The sequence below is a fragment of the Bos indicus genome, chromosome 15, assembly GCF_029378745.1.
Source record: "Bos indicus isolate NIAB-ARS_2022 breed Sahiwal x Tharparkar chromosome 15, NIAB-ARS_B.indTharparkar_mat_pri_1.0, whole genome shotgun sequence".
Lineage (NCBI taxonomy): Eukaryota > Metazoa > Chordata > Mammalia > Artiodactyla > Bovidae > Bos > Bos indicus.
Window position 1 is genome coordinate 7859373 of NC_091774.1, and position 14289 is coordinate 7873661.

Here is a 14289-nt window from a genome sequence, read left to right on the forward strand (position 1 = left end):
CATCTTACCACTGACAGTCAACTTCAAAATTCAGCTACCAGAGAAATCTGTTACCATAGAAAACATTGACTTTTCTGAGTATTTACTTTTATATGTGACTACCTGAGGTTAGAGATACACCACAAACAAAAGACTCAGGTAATGAAGGCAAATTAATTGAATCATTAGAATGATTGCTCGAAGTTTCTTCTTTACTTTGTATTTACAGCAACGACTGTAAATATTTCTGTGGACACTTTTAAAAACTTTCCCAGTATGAATTTGATAACACCTATTCTCAAATCACAGAAAGTTTTCATTTTGAAATCAATTTTTGATGAGACTTTTGTACAACTGAGTAAATAGCTAGAGATACTGACCAACTGTATGATAGGCTTTTTTTATATTAATGCCATTTGACTGATATATATCCAGTGTAGGTGGATCATGGGGACATTGATTCAAGTTTTTCAAACTCTTTGAAAATGACAAAGCAAGCAGCCAACTTATTCAATGATAAGGGGAATTATACCTACTAAAGAGATCATATTAGTCATAGTGCTAAAAAATAGTTTTTCAGATTCATAATAGTCATCATACTCCCTAAGTATCATGTTATCAAAGACATTGAAGTAAAAACTAAGAGAAATATTGGTATGTACAGAATCTAAGAATGGTTTACTTTCTTCTTTTTCTAATGGCCACTCTGAAAGCCGTAAGCTTCTGTCATTATCTACTGATAAACTATAGGAACAGTGTGTAAAAGGTAGACAAATAGGTATGCCCTCTAGTAAATGCATAGAACATTAATATTTTTTCCTAAATCATTAGAGGAAACCTTGATGACGACATTTAAGAAATGAGTTTTGGATGCGACTGCCCTGCCTTTTTGTCCTCATCGTTGTCCATGAAAATAGACTTCTGAATCATTACAAGAACAGTCTCAGAATAAATTTACTAATTATCATGTCTGAGACTAAAAGTACTATGGCAACTCTCTGCTTCTGCCTTAACCTTTCCAGTATTTTGTGATTCAGTCGTCTGACATTTACCCTTCACTCTCCTTCAGGAAATGGACTATCCTTCAGAATAATTGGAAGAAGTAAAATTTCAGTGTTACATGATGTTTTAAAAAATGTTATCATGTTTTCATATTGCTGCTACTATTAATATGTAGAATAATATTATAGACACATATACATAGTTTGTCATTATATTTAGTCTGTAATCATATAATGCATGTAAAATATATGCCTGTTTTATATATATAAATCAAAACAAAGACATTTTTCAAAATATGGTTATAATCCTAGAAAAAAACAATTATGCTTGGGCTTCCCTGGTGGTCCAGTGGTTAAGAATCTGCCTGCCAATGCATGGGACATGGGTTCAATCCCTGCTCCTGGAAGATCCCACATGCTGCAGAGCAGCTAAGCCTGCTCGCTCTAGAGCCGATGTTCAGCAACAAGAGAAGTCGCTGCAGTGAGAAGCCTGCACACTGCAGTGAAGTGGCCCTGCTGGCCACAACTAGAGAGAAGTCTGCACGCAGCAATGAAGACCCAGCACAGCCACAAAAAATAGATAATGCTTACAAATCTGCACTTTTTGATTGTTTCTTTTCTCATTTGTCCTTTTCTTTCATTTTCATTTCAATGATTTCAACTTTTCCCTCTAGTCTCTGTATCTACCTCCTCTACTGAGTTTCTTCACCCTAGTAGTTCAGAGTATACGTTCTAGAGCCAGAACATGGGGGTTTGAATCTGACCTATGACAATCATCAGCTGTGCATTTGTCATTAAGCTGTTTAACCACTCTGAGTATACTAAATTCTGCAGATGAAAAGAAGCTAACATCACCTTCTGCATAAAGTTACTGTGAGGATAAAATGAGTTATCTTAGACTCAAAAATCATTCTTGCCGTGTATAAGTATTTGGTTAATGGTAGCAATTGTAGAGAAAGAATGTGGTTCTCGAATTCTACCCTGTCTTAAATCTCTCCCTCCTAAATCTCATAATATTGTATGAAATTTATGTTTCAACTCATGTTGCTCTGATTAGTTGGAAAATGTGTCTGGAGCACTGTGCTAAGAAAGGATCTGTTGAGATCAGTAAGAAAGAAATATACAGAGACTAGATGAGAAGTTGGCCCTCTGGCCCAACTTCAAGGAAGGTTTTCCTTCCTTGAAAAAAGAAATCATATTTGAATAATATTTAGAAAACTCTTAAGGCATATGTGTCACTTTTGCTTGTGATAATTTTGTATTGTTATAAAATATTATCACAAAATATTTTAGGGCAGGTACTCTTAGATCTCAATCAAAAAATTTTTATTTAAAACCTATTATATTCATTGCAATGTGCTGGGTGCCATTGCCAATAACAGTGATAGAAACCAAAAACAAGTAGTTTATATAGAATCAGTAGTTTGATGGGGCCTACTTTATTCATCCTAGAGAGCTATACAACACTTGAGAAGAAATTCTTTACCATGTGCCAAGTAGAAAATGAAGCCTGGACTCATTTGTCAGTGTGTTTTGACCTGGGCTTTACACGAGGAGTATCTAATGTTACTTTTGTTCCAGGAACTTTTAGGCATCTCCCTGCCTAGTACAGATACTGGGATGTTGTGAGTGTCAGCAATAGGTGGCTTATTCAGTCATTTCACTTAAAATTAAAACAATAATCAGGATTCATTTTTTACCCTCCAGGAGCCTTAGTCAGACACAGGAGTCAGACATGTCGCCTGTTCGATGCTGTGAAAGCCCCCAGGCGCGCATCAAGGTATTGGGAGTGAGGTGTGTTATTTCACGTCAATGAGACTTCTGGTTGGAAGTAACATATATTTCAAACAAGCCTGCCCGTAGGCTGACACATTGTTCTTTCCACATCCTGGAAATAGCGGTATTGGAAATACATCTGTGGTGGCTTGGCACGATGCTTGCTCTCATACAGGCTGTCTTAAATAACGTTTCCCAGAGCAGACTTGGAATGAAGTCATGCTCCCAGGCCCAGGATAAACTGATGAAGAGTTGGGAAAAGCAGGACAGGGAAGGAGAAATCCTCACAAATGTGTGATGCAGGCAAAATCCCACTAAGGCTTCATTTTCCACTTGGCAGATGGTAAAGAATTTCTTCTCAAGTGTTGTATGGCTCTCTAGGATGAATAAAGTAGGCCCCATCGAACTACTGATTCTACATAAACTACTTGTTTTCTGTTTCTAGTACTACTATTGGCAATGGCACCCAACACATTGCAATGAATATAATAGGTTTTAAACAAAATTTTTTTTGATTGAGATCTAATAGAGTACCTGCTCTAAAATATTTCATCAACCTGGAGGAAGTTCTGCCTCTGATCCATTGGTCTTCATCTAGGAGCTGCCCCAAGAGGACAAAAACTCCCAGGCTCTTTGAGTAAGGCTTCAGTAGCCCAAAGCAGGCCTGCAGAGAGCATGTCAGGTACAGACACTTAGAAGCAAAAGCACACAGATGTCAGGGAAGGGTGCACTATAAAGGGGTCTGCTAGCATCTGGAGAAGCCCCGACAACACCCGCTCCACTCCCAATGTACAGTGGGCATGTACCTTTTTTTTTCTTTTCTAATTAATTATTTTTGGGTCATACTGGGTCTTTGTTGCTGTGTGGGTTTTTTTCTGGTTGCCACAAGTGGGGGCCCCTCTTTACTTGTGGTGCATGGTCTTCTCATTGTGGTGGTTTCTCTTGTTGGGGAACACAGCTCCAGGGTGCTTGGGGGCACTCAGGCTTCAGTAGTTGCAACACGGGCTCAGTAGTTGCGATGCCCAGGCTCAGCAGCTGTGAGTATTCTGAGCACAGGCTCAGTAGTTTTTGTGGTGCACGGGCTTAGTTGCTCCACACCATGTGGGATAGTCCCATGTCTTCCCAGGGGTCAAACCCATGTCTCCTACACTGGCAAATGGATTCTTTACCACTGAGTCAACAGGGAAACCCCAAGAGATTCTTGAAACCAAGGAGATTCTGCGTTAGTCATACTTAGGGTTAAACCAAGCAGTGTCTGTACGCAGCAGAAACAGGACTGTTTCCTGAGGCGGCTGCTTACTTCATTGAACTAGATAAGTGTTGAGAGTTACACACACATGCTGGACCGACATACCTCATGAGGCAGCTAGGCCCTTAAGATTATCCACCAGTTGGCATTCCTTTAAGTAGAGGTATAATACGTTCCTTTGAAATGTAATTTTAATAAGGGTGATATATTAAGCAGTTATGAACATCAAACTGAAAGAATTTATGTAGACCTCTGGATAAAGAGGTCCTTTATAAAGAGGTCCTCATTCCTCATAAAGAAGAATGAGACCCAGAATTGATAACTTTAGATGAAAGTGGGTCCAAGAAAAAAAATCTAGAATATGGGGCTGTTCAATTAGACCACTTTACAACCAATCATAGCAGTTGTCCTTAGCTTAAAGCACAGCAGAAATGTAATAGAAGGCTGTGGAGAATGCAACAGCCCAGGACAGCCTTAATAAAATGCATCAAAGAGCATCAATGACTAATGATTCCCTTACATGTCCTACTTCACAATACTCACAACACTGTTGCCACCAAAAAAGGATTTGCATGAACCCTCAAAAAACATATATTGCATCTGTGTGCTCAGGCATGTCTGAGCATGGACTGTAGCCTGCCAGGCTCCTCTGTCCATGGGATTTTCCAGGCAAGAATACTGGAGTGGTTGCCATTTCCTTCTCCAAAGGATCTTTTCAACCCAGGAATCAAACCCGTGTCTCTTGTAATTCCTGCTTTGGCAGGCAGATTCTTTACTACTATGGCACAGGATTTGTGTCACAGGTACTTACAGGGTTCCCAGCACATAGTGGGTGCTCAAAGTATATTTCCTGAATGAATATACATATTGGATGAATGTGTTTGGTGCCACTTGCTACTCCAGGAGGGCTTGCTATTCCCTAGGAGAAGAAAAACAGAACAGGCCTTGGGCAGACAAAACTCCCGAGAGAAACCCTTTCAAGACTTGCTGTCCAAACACTTTGACAGGAGACCCCACTGACCTCCTGCAGGCTCTGTCAGCATTGCGGTCTAGTGAGGGACATAGATTCTAATGCTGCAGGGCTCTCTCTCTCTGGTCACCATAGAGGTGTACCCTAGACTGACAGAGAGTACACACAAGTCTGGCCTGACTTGGGCTCTTTTTTCCACTTTTTGAGAAATTTCTGGTCCCAACCTCCTGGGTATCACCTTTCATCTACATCAGAAGAGAGATTAGCGTTGAGAGGAGGTCTGCCTGGGTGACATAGTGCGATCAGAATTTCTAGGGAGAAAGGGGCAGCAGGAAGCTGCCTTTATCTCTGCTACTTTGGTTTCCTTTATCATCAGAGGAGGGGAGTAATCCTTGCTGTGCACTTGACATCCTGAGATTATAGTGAAGTGCAAAAAAAAAAAAAAAGTGATATCTCTAAAATGTTTACAAATTGCCCCACAGAGCAAAGCAGCCGCCCTGAACACAAAGTCAGTGATGGAATTTCACCCCATAAGAGTTGTCATTTGCTTGGAATAATTGAGACTCTTCTACCAAAATCTCATTGTTAAGTACTGGGAAAAGAGCAAATATCAACCCAGTCTTTGGTTTCCTGAAAGGAGCTAATCGGTGGGTCCACTTTGGCTTCTACCATTCAGAATTCCTTTCATTCTCTTTTTTTAAAAAAATTGAGGTGTAATTGACCTAATACATTATGTTAGTTTCAGATGTATAACATGATGATTTGTTTATATTGTGAAATAAGCACCACGATAATTCTAGTTAACATCCATCACCACAAATAGTTACAATTTTTTTTTTCTTGTGACAAGAACTTTCAAGATCTACTCTCTTAGCAACTTTCAAATATACAATACAGTACTATTGACTATAATTACTGTGTTGTACATGACATCCAACTTGGGCTTTTTTGTTCCCATTATGCCTGGCTGCTGACCAAACCACAATGTATTCTATCCCAGATCTGGGAGGTCACACTGACACAGTTCAGGCAGGCTGGCGACAGGACCTGCGAGGAACCAGGCAGGCTTGCCCCACCCTGCTGATGCCAATATGTGGCAATGTGGTTCAGAGAGATGCACATAGCTTTTGAGACAGACCTTGAAGGACGCTTGCCTCCCACCTGCTGACACTGCCTTGAACTTAGAGAAATGTGGAACATTTCCGAGGGGCTTATTTTCCTCAGTTGCTTAAAAATGCCTTCCTCATGACTTCCTCATAAGGATTAAATAAGAGCATGTACAAGAAGCACTGTTTCTCTAAGGACAGTACAACTGAACATCTTTGTCAGACATTGGGTGATACAATCCTCAGACATCTTTTACCTTCTGTCCTCCCCAGATACCCAATTCACTTTTTAAAACTGAAGTAGACTGATTTACAATGGTGTGTTAGTTTCAGGTGTACAGCAAAATGATTCAGTTATATGTACATATATATCTATTTTTCAGAGTATTTCCCTTATAGGTCATTACAAAATATTGAGTATATTTCCTTGTGGTAACCTATTTCATTTATAGTAGTGTATATATTAAACCCAAACTCCTAATTTATTGCTTCCCAGTTCCCCTTTGAAAAGTGTTTTTCATGTCAGTGGGTCAGTTTCTGTTTTGTAAATAAGTTCATTTGTATCAGTTTTTTAGATTCCACATATAAGTGATGTACAATATTTGTCTTTCTCTGACTTCACTTAGGATGATAATCTCTAGGTTCTTCTATGTTGCTACAAATGACATTATTTCATTCTTTTTTATAACAGTAATATTCCATTGTATTATAAATATACCACATCTTCTTTATCTGTTTCATCTGTTGATGGTCATTTAGGTTGCCCAACTCACTTTTGAGATAAAATAATCCCAGGACACACCTCAGGATATGTATGTGGATCAATAAAGACCTGGTTGAGGCGTTCACTGACCTTTGCCAGGTGTTTGGGGGAGGGGAGTCATCCAGAGAAATATCAAGGCCCACACACCCCGTTTTGTCTGTAGGCCTTGGTATCCTAAGTTTCCCCTCCAAACTTCACACATAATTTGCCTTCAGTGTAGGGTTGCTCTTTCTGATGGGGATAGCTTCATCCTGGGCTTTGTTTTCTGGTACCCCCAGGGTGCGGATGGCAGGGGCTTACTTATTGGCACCCTCAGTCTTATATCCGTTCCTCAAAGTTACCACTCCACAGGCTGAAGGACTCTACTGCTGAGTCCTAAATACACCGGCTCTCCGAAAGCCCACGGGATCAGAAACTCCTTGACAACCCTGTGTGAGGCCCTCGTGCTCAGGCCTCTTGTCTCCTGGAGTTTCCGTGCCCCACCTGAGAGACAGTGCTGAGAACAGCGAGTTCGACACTTAATTTGAAGGAACCTCTGACTCCTCTTGGAACCCGTATTCAGGAAGGGGAAGTAGCCTAGAAGTAGAACAACTAAGGGAAGCGCGCAGGGTGTTAAAAGGGGACGTGTGCTATGAAGAAAACTGAGGCGGTGAGGGAGCTGCAATTTTAAGCAGGGTGGAAAAGGCCTCGTGAGAGAAGACCGAACGGAGGTGAGGGAGGGAGTTTGGCACGTACGTGAGGAGAACGGTCTCATGGGCCCACCTGAGAATAGAGACACTGAGGCGGGAGAGAGTCTGCTGTATCTGAGGAACAAAGAGGAAAGGAAAAGGGTTGGAGCAGAGACGCGAACGGAAGAGCTAGAGACGAGAGCTCGGACTGGAAATGCGTGCCGGCCAGGTGGGAGGAGCTTTGACGTCACAGACGGCCAGGCTTTTACTCTGAGTTTTCCTCAGGAGCTTTGGTGGGATCTTCAAGTCAGTGAGAGCAACATTCTTCTCCAGCTACCTGCCTGGGGCCTGTTTTAGACCCTCATTTCTAGAAACTGGTGGAGGTGGTTTAGTCACTAAGTCGTGTCTCACTCATGACTTCATGGACTGTAGCTTGCCCGGTTCCTCTGTCCATGGGATTTCTAGGCGAGAACACTGGAGTGGGTTGCTGTTCCCTTCTCCAGGGGATCTTCCTGGCCCAGGGAGCAAACCTGCATCTCCTACATCGCCAGCGAAGAATTTTTTACCGCTAAACTTCCAGGGAAACCCCTTCTAGAAGCTGAGCCGTTTTTCTTCCTCTCATGCCACCGTCATCCCTGAATGGCACTTTGGTGAGATGTCAGGAGCATCAGAACTGGCTGGGTCAGAGTCCGCGTGGTGATGCTCTCCGCACACCTTTGTTCTTGGCATACCTGCAGGAACGGGGTCAGTCACAGCCCTGTTTATACTCTCTCTGATCACAGCTTATACGTGCAAGCTTCAAGCTGAGTCTTTCTCTCTTTTCCCCTTTCTTTCCCTGTAACTTCCTTAACATGGACTACGTTGCCCCTAGCATGCCAGGAAACTGGCACCAGTCTCAGGGCTTTCTGAATATCTACTAGAAGCTAGTGACAGATACCAAGCTGCCTGGTGATTAATGGGAAGATTCTGTGCCCACTTCTCTGCCCATTTCTATCAAGAAATGACAATAAATGTATCAGAATGCTTGCCCCAAGAATTACAGGTCAAGAGGGGAGCTGATGAAGGAAGGAAGAACTTGCCATCATTTTCTTCACAAAACTGACTGACTTGAGCCAGTATTTCAGGACGAGCAAGATGCACTTGGTAACTCAGGGCTGGGTGTGAGCCATATATTGGGGTCACCCTACAGCATCACTCCCTAGTAGAGAAGGGTCGATACTGTGGTTCTTCATTTGGCAGATTCAGCTTGAGTACCAGTGTGCCTTCCAGCCTCTGGAGCAGCGTGCTGGTAGCCCAACGCTAGCTCCATGGCTTTTCCAAGGTCACTGGTGGTCTCTAATAACCCTGCTCATAACCATGGCCTTTAAGAAGGTGCCCTGAAGACTGTGTAAAGAGGGAATGCCATGAAGGCCTTGACTTGTACAAGGGCCACACACAAATTTCTCCATCACATTTTCTTCACTAACAATGCATGGGACTCTGCTGTGACATTTGAGTGTTGCAAGTAGATGCGTACAACTATAAAATAAATCACTTCTAAAACTATACAGATTCTTAAATGATAACATTTTTATTTTATAGTTTTAAGTTTTCATCATTCAAAGATCCTTATTACTTGTAGGACATTTAGTAATCATCATCAGCCACAGTTGTCACCTATAAATCACTCATCAAGGCCAGATTTGTGCTAGGTCTCTACCTCTATGGTCTCATGTACTGTCCAGATACCCTGTGAAGTAGGTATTACTGTTTTAGCAGAAATGAGAACATTCAAGCTCACTCAGATCACATAATTTGGGCTTCTCTGGTGGCTCAGTGGTAAAAGAATTCATGTGCCAATACAGGAGATATGGGTTCAATCCTTGAGCTGGGAAGATCCCACATGCCCCAGAGCAACTAAGTCCAGGCACCCTAACGATTGAGCCTGTTCTCCAGAGCCCAGGAGCTACAGCTACTGAAGCCCACCTACCCTAGAGCCCATACTTCACAAGAGAAGCCCCCGCAATGAGAAGCCTGTGCACTGCCACTAGAGAAAAGCCCACATAGCAACAAAGACCCAGAACAGACAAAAATAAACAAATAGAACTATAGATCACATAATTTTCCCCAAACCCTGCAGCATTAACTGTGCCTCATATTACTGTGGTAGAATCAGGACTTAAATACAGGTCTGTTTGAAAACGACAGTGCTGTAGAGGCAGTTCAGGTTTTGGAATTAAAATGCCTGTGATTCACAGTGGTGGTCTCTGTGGACAGATGGATAGAGGGCGGCTTGCATGTGTTTAATGGCATTGCTCAGGGAGTGTTACAGTACCGCACAAATGGAAGGATGTGTCTTAGCTCCCACTGGAGTGTCCATCCCACACACTCTCACAGCCCACGGAGAACACTGCTCCTGAGCTGGGTGTGACGGCAGAGGTCTGCAGAGCCCCTGGCGGCAGGGACAGCTCCCACTCTGCAGCACCGGATCCTGAGATCACAAATATGAAATATTTACTTAAGTTGGTCCCAAAGGGCCCAAGAAGCTAACATACAAAGAATGGTTTTGCTGCTTATGCCATTAGAATTCTCTTCCATTTCTTTGTCATATGGGGTAAAACAAACCTCAGCTCCACAGTAGGAATGAATTGGTGCTCGAGCTCTGCAACTGATAAAAGAGATACATAGGAGCTTCTGATAAGTATACAGAGTAAGTTTGGTTTAATTCTCCTTACAAAGCATTTAACTCAATATGATATAAAGGTAACTAAAATATTTGTTCATAATTACTGTGCCCCTCTGCTCATTTTTGTTGGGATCCCATTTCCCATTTGACAGTTAAAGTCAATTTTCTAATACTCAGAGTAAGAAAATGTCAATGAGTAGTCCCCTTGGAGAATACTTGTTTAATGTGCACTAGTTTTTTTGGGTGTGCTTCATGTGATGCCTTACATATTTGCTTGTTTCAGTCTTCATAGCAGTCCCTATACTGAGGTTTAGAGAAAAGAAGGAGTGAACATGTTTCTTGCTTGAGACCAATATTCTAATCCCAGAATTGTTAATGGAAAGGCTGGTACTTTATACATGTATTTTACATAACCATAAAAAAAGAAACTATTTTCAAGAGAAGGAGTGTTGAAGCAATCATCTAGTTCAGGTCAAGTTGCTCCTGTCTATCAGCAGTGAAGTTAGACAAAGAAGAACAAATTGTTTTTGAATTTACCAGGCAAGATCTACCAGGAGCCTACCAAGAAGATCTTGCCTGGAAAATCCCATGGACAGAGGAGCCTGGTAGGCTGCATGCAGTCCATGGGGTCGCTAAGAGTCGGACACGACTGAGCGACTTCACTTTCACTTTTTACTTTCATGCATTGGAGAAGGAAATGACAACCCACTCCAGTGTTCTTGCTTGGAGAATCCCAGGGACGGAGGAGCCTGGTGGGCTGCGGTCTATGGGGTCGCACAGAGTAGGACACGACTGAAGAGACTTAGCAGCAGTAGCAGCAGCGGCAGGCAAGATCAGCCGAAGGCATATTGACAAAGGTCAGCCACTAGAGGGCGCCATTGCCCCACTCTGTAAAGCCCTCCTAGGATGTTACCCTGCTTACCTTCTGAAGCGATCCAGGTGAGAGATTCCTAAAACTCTCACTCTGTCTCTGTATCTGTCTGTCTCTCTCTCTGTATATATATATAAATAGATATAGATATATGTTCCTGCACCTATTCTCCACAAAATCCAGGAAATCAATAAGAAAATGTTCTTTTTAGCAAGCAGGAAATGGTGCTTTATGGTTACAGATAACTTGATGTCTTTGAAACCGTCTTCAAAAGATTTTTTAACTCACTAAAAATATTTTAAAATAAATGACTAAATGAAACCCAGGAGGGAAACAGTAGCTCATGTTGAAATTGAGCTAACTGAAACTAGAATTGAAATAATTCTAATTTTCTCTTTGTAGGCAGACTGGATTAGTCTGTGAATAACTAGCTTCACCAGTTCTGTCAGGAAAATCAGTTTAAACTTGGATAGACAATGATCTCTAATCCGTTTCCCCACTACCACCAATTCTAAACTCTCATCCAGCCACCTTGCTGGACAGGGTATTAAAACAGTGAGCAATACAGGGACTCTGGTCCACATTGAGCACTTCATAACTGCTGGTTGAAAAATTACTCCAAAGACTCCAATCTCTGCTCTAGTATCCCCGACAGTAACAAGGCGATGGTGACCTTTGCCAGCTACGCCTCCTGCCACAGGTCCTGAGCTATCAGTAGTGAGCGTGTTGAAGATCAAGCTTAGATGATGTTTAGATTTGTCCTTTTCCTTCCAGAGGTTACAGACGCAACTCACACTTCTGGTATATGCTTCATAAATACCTGATGAGTTGAATAAGTAGGAGCTGACTCTAATTAGGAGTAACAGGTGAAACTGAGTCCTGGAAAACTGAAGATGGAACCACTTAAATGGGAAAAAGTAATGGTAAAATCCGGTCCCGTGTGTAACCACCTCCCATCAGTAGCAGTGGCTGTCCCCCCACTTTAATTAACTCAGAAAAAGAAATAACTTGGCCCAAAGGCCGGTTTGCAGGATCCAATGAGAGGGTGAGAGAGACAGAAGCAGCACAGCGAAGATGCTCTAATGGGTTTTCCACATCGAGGTTGATTGACTGTTGAGAAAAGAAAGAACAGCTTGTACTATTCTGGGTAGCATGAGCACTGTAATTTGTGACAGCTATAGGTCATGTATCTATTTTTCTGTCTGACAAGGACAGGGAGCAGCTGGTGGCTGGTACAAACCCAGATTGGCTTGTTCAGACTGTGAACTCTGGAGATAGAGCCTGGATTTTCAATCTGAGCTATACAGGAGGTAGCCTGTGGGGTTAGTGCAAGTATATCTGTGAAAACATAACTAGAGTGAACAGATTTCTGGCTGCAGGTGGGAAAATGAAGCTTAATGATTCTAAGAGCTCTGTCCTTAATTTCCTTCTGAGCATGAAAAGAAAGTTGGTTTTATGCCTCTCTCTTGCCTCTCCTCTCCCAGCTTCAGTTTAATTAAGTCTAACAAACATCAACCAAGTTTTTAGGCCTCGCGGGGTGCTGGGGGCTGAGACAGTGAGGTGAGTGTGGCTTGTTCCTTGTGCCTCCAGGACTAGTTTAATGCAGAAGGTAGACACGTGAGCACACATAGGGTGGTAATCGTGACAATAGATTTATGCGTGAAAGCTACAAGATGCAGCAGAGAGAGGAGAGATTTATTCTATTGTTGTAGATAAGCCCTCCAGGCTCCTCTGTCCATGGAGTTCTCTAGGCAAGAATACTGGACTGGGTAGCCATTCCCTTCTCCAGGGCATCTTACTGACCCAGGGATGGAACCCAGGTCTCCTGCGTTGCAGGCAGATTCTTTACTGTCTGAGACAGCAATGAAAGTGACAGTCGCTCATTCGTGTCCGACTATCTGCTACCCATGGACTGTACAGTCCATGGACTTGTCCAGCCCAGAATACTTAAGTGGTAGCCTTTCCCTCCTCCAGGGGATCTTCCCAACCCAGGGATCGAACCCAGGTCTCCCAGCAGGGATTCTCATAAATAAGAACTGTAGAAAACTTCTCAATTCATGCATATGAGAAGACCACACTAGGAAATACAAATGGCTTCCCAGTGCACAATTCTAACTTTCCCCTCCTGTAAATTGATGAGAAAGAGCTGAGTGGGGAAAGGACACATCTAGATAGCGATCCGTTCCTCCCAACGTGCCCCAAGCCCTGCCTTCCCTTCCAGGCCAAGCGGTGACCCTCCTTCCTTGGGCTGTTCCTCTGGCAGCTGCTCCACTGATGCTCCCAGGATGGTACCATTATAAGATCTGTGCACCCAACTTTATTTCATGATTTTTTTTTCTCCTGCAAAATGGTTATCTGCATTTTATTTACTTTAGACATTAAAAAAAAAAATCCTAGAAAATGTGTTTTGTCTTTTACAGGCCAGAAGTGCCAACATTTCCCCTAAGAAAAGGGCATTAGCAAACTCCATGGAGTTAAGTCACAAAGTGAATGCAAGTAATTAAATGCAGTAGTTTAGAGGGTCAAGCATACAGGGTTTCCTGACATCTTCTACTTGTTCTTTACAAGCCCATTAAGTCTGTGTTGCTTTTCCCTCTAGTGTCTCCCACTCCTCCCCACACCTTCCCCAGCCCTCCTCTCACAGGTCTTCTCCCTGCCTGCTTCTGATACCTCAAAACAGGCCTCCTCATATAAGCTGTCAAATTTTGGCAAAATTAAAACCATTTAGTCAAAGTTGTATGTCCTTTACTTAAGGTCTGGAATCCACAGGTTGGGGAAGTACAGTGCTCATGGCAGTGCAGCATTCTGCCCGAGAGGTTTGGGATGGGGTGAGTTTTAACAGATTTAGAAGTAGCAACGTAGAAACAGGACATAACTGGCTGGAAGGTCAAAGCCAAGGCAAAGCAGGTCCTACTTTCCAGGGAAGGGTAAGGTACCTAGAGCTGAGTTGGAGGACTGCATTTGGTGTTTGTTAGGTTTCCTTGACAAGAGTTTCCCCTAAGTGCAGGCTGACATAGGTTTAGATTTGTGATCTGAGCTGGGGTCTCTGGGACAGCCTCCGTCTTGTGGTCTTGATATAGGAATGAATATTATTAACATCTGACACGTCTCCAGGAAAAAAAAAAAAAGATGGCTAAGAGGAAATTCCTGATGTCCCCTCGCTACATGAGTGTCACTGTATTCACTTCTGGGCACTGATGAGGAATAAGCAGGGTCAGGATGGAAAACAAGTCTGTGTATC